The following is a 20,142-nucleotide window of genomic DNA, read 5'->3' as shown; positions in this document are numbered from 1 at the left end:
TCTCACCGGTTAGGTCACCGGGTCCAACAAACTCAAATAACTGAACACTGACTAGGATCTGGGGGCTTCTGGAGGTGGCAAAGCAGCATGGCGTAGCAGACGGAGCCTGGGCCTAGAAGTCAGAAGATCAAGGGTTCATATCCCCGCTCCGCCACTCGTCTGCTGTGTGACCTTAGGCAAGTCTCAACTGCAGGCCTCAGTTACGTTATCTGTAAAAGGGGGTATAAGACTGCGAGCCTTACACAGGTCGGGGACCGGGTCCAACCCGATTCGCTTGTAACTACCCCAACACTTAGTACAGTGCCAGACACATAGTAATTAATAATAATAATGTTGGTATTTAAGCACTTACTATGTGCAGAGCACTGTTCTAAGCGCTGGGGTAGGCACAGGGTAATCAGATTGTCCCTCGTGAGGCTCACAGTCTTAATCCCTATTTTCCAGAAGAGGTAACTGAGGCACAGAGAAGTGAAGTGACTTGCCCACAGTCACACAGCTGACGAGAGGCAGAGCTGGGATTCGAACCCATGACCTCTGATTCCCAAGCCCGGGGCTCTTTTCACTAAGTCAAGCTGCTTCCCATGCTTAACAAATACCACTGTTATTATTATTATTATTATTATTATTATTATAGGTGGTAATCATGGAGTTTGAAATTTGGGGTAAAATTGGAGTTTCATTACTCCTTAAAAATTGGGTTTTATTTATTCATCTCTCTCCCTCTCCACCTCCCCTCTGCTTCCCTTTCTCCTTATCTCAATCGTATCTTATTGTAGATTTCCCTTGACTAGATCGTAAGCTCTCTATGGGCAGGGTTTTTGTGTACTAACTAATTGAACTCTCCCAAATGCTTAATACAAACGTCCTATGTGCTCAATGAAGAGAAGCAGCATGCCTTAGTGGAAAGAGCCCAGGGCCTAGATCTAACCCCAATCCCAGCTCTGCCACGTCTGCTGTGTGACTGGGGAAGAATAACTCCACTCCTCTGGGCCTCAGTTTCCTTATCTGTAAAATGGGGACTAAGACTAGGAGTCCCACATGAGAAATAGATGGACTGTGTCCACCTGGTCATCTTGCATCTATGTGCCTGCCACATAATAAGCCCTTAAGAAATACTATTTTTAAAAAACAAAAGAAACACATGAGTTGATGGATCTCTCTTTCTGTCTGTCAGAAATCTCCTTCCCCTCTTCTTTCTCTCCTTCTCTGGCTCTCCCGGCATCTAACTCTCTGCCTCTGTCATAGCTCCATTATCAGAGCTTGGGGTGTTGGGAAACTGGCCCTTAGGCTCTAGTCATTCCCACCTCATCCCAGGGGAGGGGAAAGAGTAGAAGATTCCACTGGGCCCTTTAAGGCATGAGCTTCTGCTCCCGTCTTGGAAGCTGGGGGCTCAGGGGTGGAGGGGAGGGAGATGAGGAAGGATAATGGAGCAGCCTTACCAGTTACAAGCAGCTTGGGTGGGCAGGAGGTCAGTCAATCAGTCATATTTCCTGAGCACTTACTGTGTGCAGGCTACTGAACTAAGCGCTTGGGAGATTCCAATTTAACGATAAATAGGCACATTACTTGCCAACATGAGCTTACAGTCTATAAGTTCCAATACTACCATTTCAGGAGTCAAATGGAGAGAAGGGAAGAGAGGGACTCAATTCCAGATTCCAACCCCAAATCTGAACTGCCCTGGAGGTCTTACTGTGTCTTCCCCATTGTTTGAAGGTTTACTTTTCTTCTTCTTTTCTTCTTCTTCATCTGTTCCATTGAGCACTTTCCAGGTAATGGAAGAGAGGGGCCGGTCGGACCCGGCCGCCATTCCCCCCTTGGGTTCACCGGCAGGGAGGGCAAGGCATCCCCATCCCTATGGACGGGAATTGGAGGCCTGGAGAAGTGGAAGGCATTGTTCAAAGTCACAGGGTAGGAGAACGACGGAGGTGCGACCGGGACCTGGATCCCCGAGTCCTGGGCCCTCTGTGTTAGACCACGCCATTCTCCTGGAGTTTGGTCTCCGAGTGGAGGGTCTGGGCCACAGCCGTCTGACTGGACATCGTTCCTGAAATCAGGCTAGAGTCCTACGTGCTTAGGTTGTCCCCCAGCTGCCTAGTGGAAGGAGAATCCCTGAATTTATCCTGACACCCGCCCCCTCTCCGATGATCTTCACCCTCACAGTTTCCTGGGTGACAAAACTCACCGGCTTCCCGCTCACTGCAGGAAGAGATGTGACCCTCCGTCCTGTAGGAGGTTCCGCTCTCGGGGTCTGCCTCCGTCTTGGGGCTTCTGGGGAATCGGTAATCCTGCGTCTGCACTGCCCAGGGTCCTTGCCGCCTCATGTACTTTGGTCATTTTCCTCTGTGGTCCCCATCTCTCCACGGGGGGAGGGGCCTCCCCCACATCGGGACCCTGTATTCGAAGAGGCTGCCGGAAACGAGGGAGACTTGGCAGAATGTGGCCAAGAGGGTGTCTATCGCTGGAGAAAAACTCACGGTGACGGGCTCACGCTCGGAGAAGAAGAGTGGCTCGGGTGACGGGAATGACACGACTAGCGGAGAAGGGGGAGGGCGGCTGGGAGGACGGACACGGTGACGAGAGACGTTAAAACGGTGGGAGATGACGTAGATCAGAGCATACGACCGATTGGTACTTGAACCGGGCGTCCCTCTCGCTGGACCCAGGGGGTCCAAGCACAAATCATGCATCCGTGGAGATGTGAGAGGTTAAAAATAGAACCGGACCTCTGTCAAAATTCTGAGGAGAGGCGTGATTCTATTTGCTGCTTCTATTGTTGCCTGTTGTCAAGTGATACTCAGTACACGAGCTCTTGGCATGTTTTGGTCTCACTGGAAGGGAAGCAACAAAGTATTCGGAGGACAGGTAGCGGAGGTCTGAAAATGGTAATGAGATTCCCGATGGGATTTAGCATTCAGCTTGATGGAAAGAGCCTGGCTCCCCCGAGCGAGGCAGTGTGAGCGTCCGATGAGGATGTCGAGAGGTGTCCGGGGAGCAAGAGTTACCCGATGGCTGTCGGATCGAGCCGAGGAGGGTGGGGGAAAATGGTGTTTCGGAGATGCCGCCTCCAAGGGACGGTCTGTTGGTTTGAATGGGTGACTCCACTACTTTCTCTCCTGCCTCTGCCTTTCCAAAGGTGGTGACGGGCAGAAAGGATCCATTGCTGTGGCAGGGAATGTGCCCGTTACATTGTTCTGTTGTCCTCTCTCAAGAGCTAGCTGTGTGCTGAGCATTGCACTAAGCACTCAGTAAATATGTTTGACTGACTGATTGACCCCGTCTCTGCCACCATGGCGCCCGGTGATTTTGGACAGGTCCCCGGCTCCTGTAAGCATCACTGGGCATCAGCTGAAAAATGGGCGTCGGACGTGTGTCCCACCCTCGGGCCGTGAACCCCGAGAGGGATGGCATTCGGCCCATGGCGACGAACCCAACTACAGTGTTTGTCGAGCACTGCTCATGGTCTCTCCTTCCCCTTCCTCCCCCACATCTGCCTGCTCCCCCTCCCATGCCCTCTGCATCTTCCCTTTCTCCCTTCCCCCTCCGGCATCCGTGACAAGGGGCTCCCATTTGCAAGGTGTCTTACCGGGAGCCTGGGGAAAACTCCCGGGAGCGAGAGGTAGCTTCCTTCCCTCTGGTGCGTGTACCGTGTGAGGGGAGAGGCTGACCCGCTTGAATTATTTTCTGGCGGTGGGGCGGGAGGAAGAACGGTGTCTGATGAATCGGAGTGAGCGCGGGCACGTGTGTGGGGATGAAATAGGCGAATAAATAATTGAGCTTACACAAAGGCTTAAGTGCTGAGGTTGGGCAGAAATACATGAGCACTTAAAAGGATGGCATCCTTCAGCACAGGGCAGAGTTTGTTTTTTTAAAATGACGATACTTAGCCGGGGCAGATACGAGGTGATCCGCTCGCGCTCGGTTCACGTTCTTCACGGGGCTCTCCATCTTAAGGGGGAGAGAGAAGAGATGACTTCTCTGGGCCTCGGTTTCCCAATCTGGAGAACAGGGAGAATAATACCCCAACTATTATTTTTATTATTAGTTTCTTGTTAAACACATACTACGCACCAGGCACTGTACTAAACGCTGGGGCAGATACAAGCTAATTGGATTGTTCACAGCTCCTGCCCCACACTGGGCTCTCAGTCTTAATCGCCATTTTAAAGATGAGGTCACTGAGACTCAGGGAAGTGAAGTGATTTGCCCAAGGTCACACAGCAGACAGTGATGGAGGTGGGATGGGAACTCAGGTGCTCTGATTCCCAGGCTGGGGCACTTTCCACTAAGGTATGTTGCTGCTCCTTCAGGCAGGAATCTTTCCCTCTCCTTGTGCATCCCCTTGCTCATTTTCTACTTCCTCTTCTCTCTCCTTTTTTTTCTTTTTCTTTCTCTCTCTCTCTCTCTCTCTTTCTCTCTATCTCTCTCTCTCTCTCTCTCCCCATCCCTCCCCCCGGCCCCTTTTCCTCCCAGCCTTTGTTCCAGCCGGCCTCTGCCTTGCACCTTCATTGCTGATCCCGGTTATAATAGCAGGTGCTCGGCAAACATGCAACTCATTCTGAAGGCGTTCTTGGTGGCCAGTGATACGATTGGATTGGACATGGAGCCCGCCTCACATGGGCTGTCCGGGGTGAGGGTCAAAAAAGGGCAAGATTTTCCCCTTTTCTGGGGATCTTCTGCGTGTGTACAGGTCTCCCGGAAGGTCGGCAGCAGAGCCAGGTTCAGGATCCGGGTCTTCCGACATGCGATTCTGAGCTCTTTCCTTTAGTGCCCGCCGACTCCTCCCTGATGTGGATGTTTGGGAGCAGCTTCCTCCCTGAAGTGGATGTTTGGGACCAGGGTCCAGGTGGACCCCAGTGTCTGTATCCTTCCTCGGGAGACTCCCGGATTCCAATCCTGGTTCCTCTGGGTGAACTCAGGCAAGTCATTCGACTTCGCTGCCCCTTGGTTTCCTCACCTGCACAGTGGGGATCCCTTACCCATCCTTCCTCCTCACTGAGTTCTTGAGCCTCGGGTGGGACGGTGTCCTCGTTCGCTCTGACAGCCTCGCCGGCTCTCAGGGACGAATGGATCCCATGATGGCCACACTACGGGCATCACACTCTGTCCTCTTCACTGGCTGCTTCTTTCTGGGCAGAGGAGGCCTGGGCTCTACAGCCTCCTGCCCCTCTGCTCTGCAGCCATTGGCTTTCCTCCCACTTCACGTCACGCAACAGGGTGGTCGGTGACCGATTTCCCACCGTGAATGGAGGTGGACCGGGGGTGTCCGGGGCTCCAGACATGGGGCAGGGTGTGGCACAGAGGACAGTGGACACTCGAGTGCCTGGGGGCGGTACAGAGGACAAACGGAGGAGCCGCTCTGCCGTCTGGGCCGGACCCAGACACGCGTCTTTCTCCTCCCCCACCCGCACCACCACCACCGAACTCTCAACCTGCCATTAAAGTAGGGACAGAGCGATACCAGTCTCCATGGCAACGTGGCCCAGCGGTGGCTCCATCTGATAAATCTGCCCGGAAAAAGATGTTTCTCTTGTCGAGGGAGTGACGGAGCAGGGGATCGTCTTACCGTGCCCTGCCTCCACTTAAAAGTGCTTACCATATGCCAAGAACTGTACTAAGTGCTGGGGTAGATACAAGGTCATCAGGATGGACACAGTCCTTGTTCCACATGGGACTCACAGTGTTAACCCCCATTTTACAAGTGAGAGAACTGAGGCCCAGAGAAGGGAGGTGACTTGCCCAACGTTGCACAGCAGATTCATTCAATAGTATTTATTGAGCGCTTACTATGTGCAGAGCACTGTACTAAGCGCTTGGAATGAACAAGTCGGCAACAGATAGAGACGGTCCCTGCCGTTTGACGGGCTTACGGTCTGATCGGGGGAGATGGACAGATGAGAACAATGGCAATAAATAGAGTCGAGGGGAAGAACATGTCGTAAAAACAATGGCGACTAAATAGAATCGAGGCGATGTACATTTCATTAACAAAATAAATAGGGTAATGAAAATATATACAGTCGAGCGGACGAGTACGGTGCTGAGGGCATGGGAAGGGAGAGGGGGGAGGAGCAGAGGGAAATGAGGGGAAAAGAGTGTTAAGCTGCAGAGAGGTGAAGGGGGGGTGGTAGAGGGAGTAGAGGGCGAAGGGGACCTCAGTCTGGGAAGGCCTCTTGGAGGAGGTGCGTTTTAAGTAGGGTTTTGAAGAGGGGAAGAGAATCAGTTTGGCGGAGGTGAGGAAGGGAGGGCGTTCCGGGACCGCGGGAGGACGTGGCCCAGGGGTCGACGGCGGGATAGGCGAGACCGAGGGATGGTGAGGAGGTGGGTGGCGGAGGAGCGGAGCGTGCGGGGTGGGCGGTAGAAAGAGAGAAGGGAGGAGAGGTAGGAAGGGGCAAGGTGACGTAGAGCCTCGAAGCCTAGAGTGAGGAGTTTTTGTTTGGAGCGGAGGTTGATAGGCAACCACTGGAGGTGTTTAAGAAGGGGAGTGACATGCCCAGATCGTTTCTGCAGGAAGATGAGCCGGGCAGCGGAGTGAAGAATAGGTGAAGAGCAGATAACAGTGAAGAGCAGAACAGTGAAGGAGTGAAGAGCAGATAACAGACGGAGCTGGGATTAGGCCCAAAGAAGGGAAATGACTCACTCAGGAGCACACTGCAGACAAGTGGTGGAGCCAGGATTAGAATCCTCGTCCTTCTGACTTGCAGGTCCGTGCTTCCTCCACTAGGCCATGCTCCTTCTCACGGTCGTGTCTCCTGACTTCACTGGACTCTTCTGTGAGCCCAGTCTTGTGGTGTGAGCACGGTGGGTGCTCAATACATAACATTAACAAAGATGATAATGATGATCTCCTGAGTGCTCACTCCGTGCATAACACTGTTGGACCAGGCTCTCCCTGGTGTTCCGTCCAGAGTTGGAAGATACTAATAAACCATTTCCTTTCTGGACTATAAGCTCGTTGTAGGCAGGAAACACATCTGTCTCCCCCTCTGAAGTTGAAGCCACGCGGTGGAAGTCTGGACGGCGTCTACAGAACGAGGGAGGCCATCAGAGGCAGCTGGGAAGTTGGAACGAAACCGGGTCCATCAGGTTTGGTGACGGGTAGCTTGTCATTGACCTAGGAGAGGGCATTTTCCAACCTCTGGGGGACATGCGCCATTCCCTTCTTGCAATTGTCGGGAAAGCGCAAGATGCCTGCTGTGGAATGGTGCCGGGAAGGCCGGGCTTTAGAGTGGGACAGCAGTGGGGAGAGAGGGCATGGGAGTTGGGAATTACAATAGCATCTCTGGCGGCATTCCGGTCCCCGGCCGCCAATGTTCCCACTTTATAGTCACCGCTGTCTTATGTAAAGCTGTAATACTTTTCCATGACTTTCATAGTCAGATATAGATCGGATTAATTAAATGCTCCCCCGCCCACCCCTCCGGGCCCGGACAAAGCCAGTGAGGCCCCCAGAGTTTTGTCAGAACTCGTCGCCCTCTGGCAGAGCGACGGGTTCCGGAGCATAGAGTCGGCCAGGACTCCTATGGACCTTCACCTAGCCTCTCGCTGGAGTCTGGTCGTAAGCTCTCCGTTGGTAGGCCTAACCTCCCCTCTTTCTCCCGGAGCCTGGGATGGCTGGATCTGGTTTTTCAAGAAGGGGCTCGATGCACTTGGCCTCCCCAAGCCAGGGTCCCCGGGATCTGAGGAGAGGGTCGATCCCACAGTCCTCCTGGGTGGCATGGCAGGGCTTTCTATTGCTCTTCAATTAGTATTTCAACCTCAGACTATCTGTTTTAGTTAAACTGTATTTCCATCCCAATCAACTTGCTCATTTTGGGGAAGGGTTATTTATAATAGTAATTAGTAAATCTGTACTATTCCCAAGAGACCCCATCCGGTTCTTGACCCCATCCAATTTTCTCAACTCATCATGCCCCACTTAGCCTTCAAAACCAAACTACCTTCCCTTGATGACCAAACTGATGCCCTCGACACCACCCTCTCTCCTGAACTCTACTCACTCGCTCCCCTATCCCTTCCTTGACAGCATGCCACTAGCCCAGGCTCCCCCTCTAGACTGTGAGCTCGTTGTGGGCAGGGGATGTGTCTGTTGTTAAATTGTACTCTCCCAAGAGCTTAGTACAGTGCTTTGCACACAGTAAGCACTCAATAAATACGAATGAGTGATTGAATGAGCCTCCTTGCTGACCTCCCTGCCTCCCATCTCTCCCTGCTCCAGTCCATACTTCTCTCTGCTGCACGGTTCACTTTTCTACAGAAGCGTTCAGGCCATGTTTCTCCACTCAAAAACCTTCAGTGGTTGCCCATCTACCTCCGTGACTAATAAAAACTCCTCACTGTCGGCTTTAAAGTACTCAATTGCCTTGCCCCCTCCTACATCCCCTTGCTATTCTCCTACTCCAACCCAGCCCACGCCCTTTGCCCCTCTAACCCTAACCTTCTCACTGTACCTCCATCTCATCTATTTTGCCACTGACCTCTCACCCATGTCCCGCCTGTGGCCTAAAACGCCCTCCCTCCTCATATCTGACAGAAAATGACTCTCTCTTTCAAAGCCTTATTGAGGGCACATCTCCTCCAAGAGGCCTTCCCTGACTGAGCTCTCCTTTCCTCTTCTCCCACTGCCTTCTGTATTGTCCCGATTTGCTCCCTTTACTCATCTCTCACTCCCAGCCCCACAGCATCTATCTATAATTTATTCATGTTAATGGGTACATGTCTATCTCCCTGCTTACAACACGCTTACCGTCTAGAGGGGCAATAGATCTGTTGTATTTACTGAGCACTTATTGTGTTCATATCAGTGAATGAAGCGTGTGGGAGAGGACAGCACAGCAATATAATTGACCGACTGAATCCAGAGGGACTCTACACCGGCCATCAAGGAGGCAGCTAGGACTCCGTGATCCGCAGTCCCCCAGAGTTCCTCGTCTGCACGTCCCAGGTTTTCCCCATCCGCAATGCGCAGTCTTTGAGTCTGGCTTGTCGGCCGGGGGTGGGGGCGGGCTGGGGCGGGATCATCCCAGGGCTGTTAGGCTTAATAACGGATCAGCTGTGTCGGTTACCTTATCGGCGCCCCCCTCCCCCTCGCCACCACCACCTGTGATCGATTCCATGAGGCGGCCAGACGCCAGCCAGATGTTGCCGGGAGTGGCTCGGTAGACTCCAGCTGCTGTGGGCTGGGTCTCCCGAGACGGGACTCACAGAGTCTCATCTCGGAAATGACGTTCCCGTTGGCTGGGGAGGGAGAGGAGCAGTGCCAGTAGTAGATTGGAATAGTAATAGAAGTAGCATGTAGGGAGCGCCTACTTAGTAACAATGAATAGGAATGCTTACTATTACCAAGCAGATGCTCAATACATGTTAATTTTACTACTTTTCTAAAGCGCTTACCCCAGTTAGATTACCCAACCTACTTGGGGCTCCGTAGTCTTTGCTTAAATGATATTTACTATGTATTTATATTTATCATAATATCTTGCACGTATCTCAAGGCAGGAGGGAGAACAGGCATCAAACCCCCATTGTGCAGCTGAGAAAACCTCAGCCCCGAGCAGGAAAGTTACCCGCCCGAGGTACCACGGCAGGCGAGCGATGGGACCGAAATCGGAACCCGGGTCTCCAAACTCTCGGAATAGTATTCTTTAGGCTAAACTGGGCCCGCCCGCCGCCCTCCCCTTAGCCCCCTTCAGATTCAAAATGGGTTTCTGCAGGATGCGGAAGCACGTCCCGGGAAGGATGTGGTTGAGGCGGAGATGCTGGCCACTCCCAGGGGCCGGTCGGACCGTTTGATATCTGTCTGGTTCCCCTCACGACGGAGCCGGTGGGGCCCGACGGAATTTGTCCGTTGGCGAAAGGGCTCCAGACCCATCTCAAGAGGGCACCAATCACAATGTTGGAATTTATTCCATTATCTGGAGGGAACAGTTCAGTTGAGTCAAATGCTTTTCCATTTTTGATGGCAACAGGGTCTGAACTTCAATTAATTCCATTAAATACATTTTACCGCATGCAGTCAGCCATCCTGCCAGGGCAGGGGGTGGGGGAGACAGGTTGTTTCTGTCTGCTGTCTCTGTCCCCTTCCCCGCCCGCCTGTTCCAGTCTGTCTGCTACCCATTCCTCTCCTTGTCGATTGGAGGCTCCTGACTATGGAGGAAGCATCAGTCGGCCGTCTCCCCACTTTCCCTCCTGCCCTACCTTGTCTCACGTTCCATCCCGGCCTGGAATGGAGTTGCATAGACCCTCGCCCGCCTAGCGTTTACCACCAGCCGTTTGACTCCACCGCTTCTCCCCGTCAGTGACTTTTGGTCCGAGTCCGCCTCCCCCGTTCAGCTGTAAACTCCTCAACCGTGGGAACTGTGACTGTCGACTCTGTCACGCTCTCCCACGCAGGGGGCAACGGTTGGGTCCCTTCTCCTCGGTGGATCCCGGGATGCCCGTGGCTGTCGTGGGATGGGCTCTCAGCCCAACTGGCAGGAGATCTCACTGAAGTCTCCGGTTTCCCGGAAGGCTGCTCAGTGGGTCAGGGAGGGTCCATCTCCTCTCCCCAGTCTGTGGAGCCCGGCCTGTGGAGCCCGGTCTTCTGTCTTTGTCTCCTCTGTGTTTGCCTTTTCCCTTCTGTCCTCCCTTAACTTCTCTGAGGTCTTTTTCCCCCCACCCCTTTAATCCATCAAGCCCCCTGCCCGTGGCTCTTCTCGCCCTACTCTCACGCCCCCGAGTCTCCCCTCTCCAGATGGAGTCCACTCCCTCCCTCGGCACTGTACTCCCCCGCCCCTGCCCCGGGGATCCCTGGCTTCACCTCTCTCCCGAAGCCAGGCCCTCTCCGTTGGACCGAGGCCGTCGGGGTCGGCCGATGGGAAGAGTCGGGGGCGTCGGCCGGCACGTCCCCGACCACGAAGGTCGCTGACGCCCGGCTCCCCACCCCCCACCGGGCCACACGGAAGATGGGACCACGGGCCGGGTGGGCAGCAGGGCTGCCCCTCATGATGTCGTCGCGTTCTTGTTTTACCCGTCCGTCCGCTCGCCCTCGCCCTCCCTCTCGTCTCTGCAGCGATTCTGCTGATGTCTGGAGAGGGGGAAGAACCGTGCGAGCGGGCGTTTTTTTTTTTTTCCAGTTAATAACAGCCACCTATTTATAGAGCCCAAATTATACACCGCAGAAGCTGCTCCGAGATGAGACGTGTTATTTGGCTGCCAGGAACGCAGAAGCAAGAGAGGGGAGAAGAGAAATTCAGCCGCACAACCCCCGTCAAGGTCCCCTGACCCAGACCGGCCGGTGTGCCCGGGGATGGGAAACGGCCCAGGTCCGACTTTGTCTCTCCTCCCTCTGAGGGGGTCGGTGCCATCTGGAACACAGAGGGGTCAGGATCGGCTTCCTGTTTGGAGGGGGGAAACCCGGGGCCTCTGCTCCCGGAAGGTTCCCCAAACCCCAGCCTGATCAACGTGGAGGGATGGGAGATTGGGGCGGACGAAGGCCGCAGTCTGCTGGCCGGAGTTCGGTGAATCTGGTGACTGGGATGGCTTCCCGCTCTCTGACTTTTGGCCCCACGCCCTTCCCGGGTGGAGGCAGAGCATTCTGGCAGCCGGGTTCCGATCAGAGGAAGAGGCGATTCTGTGCAGGGTGGGGTCGGGGGTCTCTTGGAGGAAAGGAGGGTGGGGGGTACCCGTCAGAGCCCACATCCCTGGCTCCGTTTGTGGTAAGGGACCCAGATCTCTCACCGGCAGAAGGTTTTCTTCCCACTTTCACCTCTCTGTCGAACAAGAGAAGCAGCAGAGCGTGGTGGATAGGGCATGCGCCTGGGAGTCAGAAGGTCATGGGCTCTAATCCCGGCTCCACCACGTGTCTGCTGAGGGACCTTGGGCAAGTCACTTTACTTTTCTGTGCCTGTTACCTCATCTGTAAAATGAGGATTGAAACTGTGAGCCCCAAGTGGACAGGGACTGTGTCCAACCCAATTTCGTTGTATCCACTCCAGTGCTTAGTATAGTGACCGGCACATAGTAAGCACTTAACAGATTCCAAAATTATTATTACGATGAACAGGACGATCGATCGGAAAGGATCAGAGAGTGCTTGTAGGGGAAGGAGCGGAAGCATTCCCGTGAAGTCCACCGAGCCGAGTGGGAGAAGGCGGCTGGATGCCCAACCCCCAAAGGTGGGAAGGACTGAAGAGCCCGGGCAACCCATTGGTGGACGTCTGTCGAGGGCTCATGGTGCACGGAGCACTGGCCTGAACGCTTCGGACAATCTGGGAGAGCTGTGGTCTCTGCTCTTGAGGGGCTTTGGTGGAGAAACAGAGCCATGGCCAGAGAGGTGAGAATGCTCTCTCTCGGTCTGTCTTCCTTTCCAGTCCTCCCTTATTGCCGTTTTGCCCCGTGGACCCACTGTCACCCACTGCTCTGCCCCCGACCAACTCTTCGGGCCTGCGGCCTGCGCCTCTCCCCCAGACCCGCCTAGACCTGTTCCGTATCAGCCTCAGCTGTAAACTGAGGCCTAGATAGCCAGAATGACCCACCCGAGGTCCCACAGCGGGCTGGGCGTGCCACAGAGGGAACTTCTCCAGGGTGGGAGCCCACTGCCGCTCCCATCCATCCTTCACCCTGACGGACAAAGGGGCATCTGACAGGGCCGGCCTCGTCGGCTCAACCCCGACGCAGGAGGTCGACCAGTCCGATCACGAGATGGTGGTTTCGGAGGGCTCGGCTCATAGTCGGTGCGTTCGGCCGGGAAAGCTTCCGTCTGAGCGGCCTCGTGAGCCCCCGGGTAGGCTGTCAGCCCGTCGTGTGTGCCCTGACCCCTCTGTCTCCTGGAGCTCCCACCAGTTCTGTGGGATCGTAGCCCCCTCCCACCTGGCAGCTGCCGAGAGGTGGGGGATCACTTTGGCCGATGATTCTGGGGCACGGGAAAAGGGAGTCCTCTTTGGATGGGGCAGACCCAGAGACCAAGTCTCCCATCTACTGGCCTCAACCCTGAATCATCTGGGGTCAAGGTGAGTTTTGGGGAATGCCTGTCCAGGCCCCCTCCCCAACACCCGATCACCTCTGCCCACCATGGGGCTCTGGCCTAAGGAGTCTGGGAAAAGTAAACGCAGATATGGAATGGTGGAATAGCCTAGTTTTGGCCATGGGCTCCCAGCAAGCTCAGGAGCTGGCCCCCATGATCCCTCCCGCCCCCCGCAACCTCCTCAAATTCCCCACCACTCCCTCTGCCCCCCCCCAAGAAAAAGCAGACACAGAGGAGAGGCTTGGATTCTGGATCCTATTTGGACCCTGATATCTTGTGAGGGATTTCTTTTATTTTTTTTTCGTGTGGAATATAAAGTGACAGAAATAATTTGCCATTAGAAAAGAGAAAGAATCTTTGACTATTTACAGCTTTTGTACATCACAAAGTTTTTCTTGTCGTCGGCGGTTTGGATTTTTTTTTTTTGAAGTTTCTTTTTATTTTATTGTATTTTTTTTTTGTTCCTGCATCGTTTGAACAAGTCTGAACCGGAAATCTATACAGCTCACGGAAAAACCCCGAGCCCCCCTCCCCGCCCCCCCTCCCGCCCCTTCCCCACTTACCCCAGTGAGAGACCAGATGAACCCAAGGAAGAAAACCGTCCTTTCTGGGCCTGCCCCTTTCCCAGGAGATTCATTTGCCTATACATATCTATTTATATATACTTTTTAATGGTTTTTGTTTTTTGTTCGAGTTGAAACACCAAAATCCAAGAGAGAAAGCAAAGATCACCACCCGGCCGTCCCCGACACCGGGGCCCAAACGTGCCGCTTATTTACAGAGAAAAGGAATTGTTGGGGATGGCGGGGGCTGGGGGGGGGCTCCCCTGGACGAGGCCTGAGTTGTTGTGTGCTTTCCGGCGGTGGGGGGAGGGAGGGGGGCGGGGAGAGACCCCCCCCACTCCAGGAAGAAGATTGAGGTGAAGGCCCCCGCCTCCCCCCCGACCCCTCCGCACGAGTGACCCCAGCAAGGGTCTCGGTCCGAGCCGGTCCCGGCCCACGGCGACACGGTTTCCTCTGTCCCGGCCCGGAGCCCCGTGTACTCCCGGTGTTATGGCTCCATCCCGGGCCCCGCTCACCCCACCCCAATCACTTGTCCTCCATCCCCCACCCAGGGTCGGCGGGGGCCCTTTGGCGACAGACGCTTCTTCAGAAACGATCCCGACGCCCCACCCCGCCTCCCCAGTCTGCTCCCCGTGTCCCCCAGCCCGCCCCCCTTCCCACCCCTCTTTCCCCCAGCCGGGCCCAACGCCATCCCCAGATCGTCCTTCCCGGGAATCCAGACTCCCCTGGTCCCCTGATCTCTGCCGCCCTCCGCCGACCCTTCCCCGGGGGGGCCCTTTCCTCTGGAGCACAGATTTCCCAGAGGTCCCCCGGGGGCAGAGACCCCGACGCCAGCCACCTTGAGAAGAGTGGGCTGGGGGCACCTGTGGTCGACCCTCCCCAGCTGCGGACGGGAGTTGCCACGGGAGGGCCCAGAGGCCGTCGAAAGTTCCACGTGGGCAGTCTGCCCTGGACCGGTCTCACTTTTGAGGTAGAGAATCTAATTTCTGAGGGGGAATCCTCGGGAACTCTTCCCTCCTACACCCCCCCCCCCCACCCCCGGGACCCATCACACTCCCACCCCTCACCCTCCATCGATAATCGTTCGGTCATTGACCTGGTGCCTTGTCTCCCTCCCCTCACCCCCAGTACTGGTTGGAGGCCCCCGCCCTCAAGGAGCCCCGCAGTGGTCCAGTGGCCAAACTTCAGTCACGGCCTCAAATCTCATCCCCGCAGACCTTGACCCGGGAGCCTTCCGGACCACCCACCCACCCTGCCACCCGTCCCCTCCCGGACGCCTCCCCAGGCTCACCTTGGCCACGTCGGGAAACCGGAGTCTCCCTGGCAGTGGTGGAGAGACCCCGGTGGGAGGAAGGCAATGACGGCTGGCTCAAGAAAGGGAGAGAGTGAGGCACCGAGGACGTGGCCACCGTCCCTAGTCCGGACTGATCGACCGGAGGATCTTCCCTCAGACCCGGGATTTGGGAAATGAGAGTTTTGGGGCGGGGGAAGCCGTGAATGGCTTTTCCCCCTTCCATAACCCCACCGGGCTGCACCTCCATGGGTTTCCCGTCAGCTCGATGTGTGACCAAACAGCGATCGGCCTCTGCCCCGATACTAGACTTCACCACCCACTGCTCCACCTTGGTTGTTCATCATCCCCTAAGGCTTCCCACCACTACCATCTCCTCCTCCCTTCCCCCAGGCCGACCTCTCACCTCCCACCGTTGCACGTGCCCTTGACCCTCTCACTGCCCCGTTTGTTCCCCGCACCCTCCCCGACTGCCAACTCCCTCCAGGTCCAGAGCTCCCTCCCTGCTACCCTCTGGGAGAAACCCCGTCCCTCTGTCTTTGGCAATTGGTTAGAATCTGGCCTCCCCAGATTGACTCTGCTAGATGGATGGATGGTGGGGGCTCTGGGCCCCTGGGCCTCCCGTCAGATGGACACGGATCGCACCCTGCAGTCTGCTCTCACGGATCAGATCCCAAAGTTCCATGAGGACGACGACATTCTCAGGACCAGGGACCAGCCGGGAGCCCGTGTCCCCGCAGAGTTCCCCGGGCACGGCCGTAACACCCCACCCCCTTGGAGTCGAGGACTCCCACGAAGGCAGCTGGCTCACTGCACTCCAGACCCGTGGAAGGACTTCGGAAGGTTTAAAGGCAAGTCGCCATTCTGGCCCCACTTCTTCATGGCCAATCTCGCTTTCCTGGAATCTAGGGCCCACCACCGAAGTGTTAGATGGGAGTAGGGGGGAGTGTCCCTAACGCCATTTCCTCCCCCTGACCTCATCCCATCTGAGGACCCATGCCAGAAGTCTGGGGGTCCGTTCCCAAGGGTCGGCGGACTCCATGGCTCAGTGGAGGGGAGGTGGACTCGGGGAGGGTGGCTGAGCTTCCCAGGGCTAGGCGGGTGTCTATCGAGCACCTCCCGAGAGCCAAGGGAATATCAGCCACAGCAGCAAGGCCTACCTTGGCCGCCCCCCCCACCCCCAGCAGATTTCTCCTGGCCTCACAACTAGGGCTATGGGCCCACGAAGGGGACGCCTCAGGGACCGCACCCAGCATGGGAGCCCAGGGAACTTTGGGGCTCAGGCGGGCTGGAGACAGACAATGCCGTTCCACTCGCCCGGGAAGCTGAAGGAGCAGAAAGGTCCCCAGAACGTTCTCCCTCCCCCTCCCCCTCCCATCCTGGGGCCCGGCCTCCCTTACGGGGTGGGCACATCACACCCAAGCACTCCCTCGGTGGTCCCGGAAAGTAACAGAACCTTCCCTCCACCCCTGGAACCCCTAGGAATCACCCGCCGTCGGGACCCCGGAGCGCCGGCGCCCCAGGTCCGACAGTATCCCCCCGGCCCCTCCTCTGGGAGCCCCCGTGGGGCAGATACGCAGGGCCCTGACCGCCAGCTTCCCGTCGGGCCGCGTGGTGCCGGACACGGGAGCCTCGCTGATGGCAGTCTGTATTTCCGTTTTGCGTGGCACCCGGTCTCGGGACGGGGGTGAGGGGGTCGAAGGCACTTGCGATAAGGCTCCGAAATTGGATGAGCCTCGAAGATATTCTCACAACCTCTTCCTCGCCCTCCTCATCCTTCTCCACGACCTCTTGCGCTCCTCTCCTCTGAACGAGGATGTTTCCGTCTCCTCAGAGGTTGGATCTCCTAGCCCTCGACAACAAGGTCATCGGGTTGCTGGAGAGAAGGCCAAAGGGGCTCTTTGGAGAGCGCGGAGGGTCAGAGAGGAGGTGGGTCTCGGCTGCCTCCCGCTCGGACGCCGGGCCGGTCAGACGGCGGGGGTAAGGGCCATGAAAGACCTTGGCCGGGCGGAAGGACGGACTTCCGGTGCCCGGGGTGACCGAGGCCCGAAAGCGCCATGGTGGGGAGGGGGGGAGGTTGGCCGAGAAGACTCGGCCCAAAATGAGCCGCTGGGGACATCTGGAAATCTCAAAGGGGAGAGACCATTGACTGGCCCGCAGGCCCGGGGGGCCGGATCGGCTCACCCCCTCGGAGTTCCCAAAGGACCAGAGGTGAGACCTGCCGCCTGAGAATATTGAGGAAAAAAAACTCCTGTGAATAGGGATGTAGCATGTGAGCCTCTGCCCCGTTTTCAGAGGTGGAGGCTATTTCAGACTGTTCACAGCCTTCTCCCTAAAGGTCACCTTTTTTCTGGGCCCCGTCAAAAAGTTGATCGCCAGGCGGAAAGGAATCGGGGACCCCTAAAGCCTGTTTCCCCCCAAGCTAAAACTCCCCCTCACTTCCTGCGGCTGCCGGGTCGACTCCATCACCCACACGGGAATGTGCACGTAGGTACGTACACGTGTGTGTGCGTGCGTGTGCACGTGCGTGCTGGAAGCATTCAGGGGAACGACAGACCCCAATTTACCACCACCCAAAAATGAGCAGCTTAGAGAGGTCGGGGTCAGGGGATCTGAAAGAGGACGCACAGTCTTCTTCTCGCAGCCCTGACCTCCTTGGGGAGGACAGAGAAGGGCACACAGGAGAAGCCAACGGAGCCATCCCCTCTGAAAGGTTGGCTTTTCCCAGAGCCAGGGCATGTTCTCTGTCTCAGCGAGGCAGGAGGGAATGACAGACCTTCCCTCCCCATCCCAGTTTTTCCAACCTTGGTGGGGGAGCAACACATCGACGGTTGGGCGTCGCTATTGTTCAATTTCTGACCATCTCTTTGGTTCTCGTCATCCCATCCTCGCCACCACCGACATCCACGAGGGATTTTGGAGACCCCACACAAAATCCTCCCCCCATGACCCCCTTGGCGGCGGAGCCCTTCACGGCAAAGCTCATGCCCACCCGCCGCCATACCCAGATGGGGCCGGGGATCGCTGCTGTCTCCCAGCAGACTATCCCCGCCCGGCGGCCGTCCTCATAGCTTCCAATTTTCCAGGGTCGGAGTGGGAGATGCCAGCCCACCCCCCCCACCCCTAGGCCTAAGGATCCCTACCTAACTTCCATAACCCATGGGGTGGGGTCCGCTGCCCACCAAATCACTCCTCAACTTGGGGTCACCTGGCCCTTGATTGAGAGGCCTCCATATATCCGGTGTCCGGGACCCCCAATCCGGCCCAGGGACCAACTTCCCGGGAAGAGCCCACAGGATCTCCCCGCAACAGACAAACGCCCAGCTGGTACACCCTCGCCCCCTCACCCACTCTGGTCAGCCTGAGCTCCTCGTGGGTGGGGAGTGGGTGTACCAGCTCTGCTATATATCACTTTGTCCCAGACACTCTGTTGAGCACTTATTGCATGCAGAACACTGGACTAATACCACTGTTTGGAGCCAGGCCAGAGAGCCACCCAGAAGCCATAGGTGAATGGGGGGTGCAGGAGTGGGGAGAACAGGGAGGAGGGGGTGGACGTGGCCCCAGGGGACAGGTCAACCTCACCGAAGATGGGGAGGTGGAAGCAGGAGGCCCGGCAGAAGGTCCCCATCCTGGAAACCGTACCCGGCTCCCGTTCCAGACGGCGGACCCCGTGACCCATCCCTATTCTCCCGTGCTGCCAGCAGTCGCAGCGACCGGGAACTTCTCCGCAGAGGGAGCCCTGCTTTCATCCCTGCCCACCGCCCGCCAGAGTCCCACCCTCTCAGTAGCTGCAGGGGAGCCACCGGGCAGGGGGCAGGTCTTCGCCCTCTCTGGCCTCTCAGGGGTCACGATCGGGCAACCCATCAGCCCCGACAACCTCAAGGAGGACTCCACCAAGGAGAGGCGCGCCCACCAGCCTCCCATTGTACAGTCTGATGGATCGTCTCTGGGCAGGCAGAGACGCCAGAGGCCAGAGGCCGGACCTACCCACTCCTCTGTTTCCCTAACCCTCTCTCTTCCTCAGCAACCTGGACACCACGCTGTGTCCATGCGCACAAGCACAGTCGAGGGATCCCACGGATCTTCTTCTCGAGGAACCGAGACACTTCCGGAAGCCCCAGACGGACACGGTGACGTGAGTGGAGACTGTGAGTTCCCCAGCCGTCGGGGAAACCGGAAGCCTGAAAGTTTGCCGACCCCCACCCCCGCGGCCTCTCGGTACCCAACCCCACCCCCCACTCCCGCCCTCACTACAGTCGAGCTTCTAGGGTACGGTTGACGTTGGAAGCGGGATGGTCATGGACCCTTAACTCTTCCCCTTCTCAAGCGTCTCCCAGGGCCCGATTGTCGGGTGGTCATCCCACGTGGGCACATTCGAGTTGCTTAAGGCTCAGCTCGCCTCCAGGGGGCCGTGCCCACACACCAACCCGTGCCGCCCGCCCCTCCGGCATCCTCCACCACCAGCTCCCCAGGCGGCAGAGATGCAGGCGGAGACGGAGGTCAGGGCCGTCAAATGGGCTCTGGGCCCGGGATCGCGACCCCGGCCTTGGTGAGCGAGGGGGAGAGTCGAAGCCGGAGGAAGTGGCCGGCCCGGGGTTCCTGGAGGATGTCAGGGTTGGAGCCCCAGGTTGGGGGGCAAGGCCTTCCATGGGGAAGAGGGGTTGGGGCAGGAGGTGGGGAGAATGTACACGGGGAAGGTTAGGGAAAGGGGCGACCAGCGCAATAGCATGTGGGAGGAGGTGCCAGAGAGAGAGGGGGGCCAGGAGGGCGTAGAAGGGCAGAGAACACCCTCAACACGCACCGTCCCAGACGCACAGGGCCGAAGCGGGCGCCCCGGGAAACGGCGTGAACTGACTACGGGCCCCGATCCCAGGAGGCTTCAGGCCGCCATCGGGACGGTCCCACACAGAATGCCATGTGCCCACCCTGCAGGGGGGATGGCAGGGGAGGAGGACAGTGATGAGGACCACCCCGTCCCCCATCCCCGCGCCCGAAGGGTTCCGCCTTTCCCAGGTGCGGAGGTCCCAGCCTGGAACAGCCGGCCCCACGGAACATGCGTGAGCACGTTGGTGAGGGGTGGGCGGGGGAGGGAGGGAGAGGAGGGCGGGCACCGGGGGGTCCGCGTTGGCAGCAGAATGAAGGGCCCCGGCTCCCCGGATCTCGAGGGCCTTCTCAGAACGGCCGTTCCGGAGAGCCATTGGGGGAGGGGCTCCGGTCCGACCTCCCACCTCCGACCTCCCAACCCGGCTGCCCGATGCTCCCGGGGCCGCCTCTGGGAACCC

The sequence above is a fragment of the Ornithorhynchus anatinus genome, chromosome X4 (genome assembly GCF_004115215.2).
Source record: "Ornithorhynchus anatinus isolate Pmale09 chromosome X4, mOrnAna1.pri.v4, whole genome shotgun sequence".
Lineage (NCBI taxonomy): Eukaryota > Metazoa > Chordata > Mammalia > Monotremata > Ornithorhynchidae > Ornithorhynchus > Ornithorhynchus anatinus.
The sequence above is the reverse complement of the archived record's forward strand: the minus strand, read 5'-3'. Positions refer to the sequence as shown.